Source organism: Octopus sinensis, linkage group LG3 (assembly GCF_006345805.1).
Source record: "Octopus sinensis linkage group LG3, ASM634580v1, whole genome shotgun sequence".
Taxonomy (NCBI): domain Eukaryota; kingdom Metazoa; phylum Mollusca; class Cephalopoda; order Octopoda; family Octopodidae; genus Octopus; species Octopus sinensis.
The window spans coordinates 117956495-117956891 of record NC_042999.1 but is presented as its reverse complement, the minus strand read 5'-3'; positions in this window follow the sequence as shown (position 1 = coordinate 117956891).

Here is a 397-nt window from a genome sequence, read left to right as displayed (position 1 = left end):
TATATATATAAAGATTATCATTACATATTACTGGATTAGTTTATTTCAACCCCAAAGCTTAAAATGCACTAGATTAGAATTATTGTCATTGTAGCACAAGACTCTTCATTCCTACGAGGGTCGATAAAAGACTCCTAGAATGAATGCTTGATCACCTAAAATTTGTGGTCCTGTACTACTGTTAGAAAATTGTGTTTTAGTTGTTGCATTCATAGTTGTCATAGTTGTAGACGTTCTAGTGGTAGTAGTTAGCTACCTTGATACTAGACCTAATCAAACCAAACTATTATTGATTATATTCAAACATAATGTAATATAGTACTACATTGTTTAATATGTCGTAACATTTTCTAAGACGATAGTGTAAAATTTAAGGGACAAGTGGCTAGTCATCCTT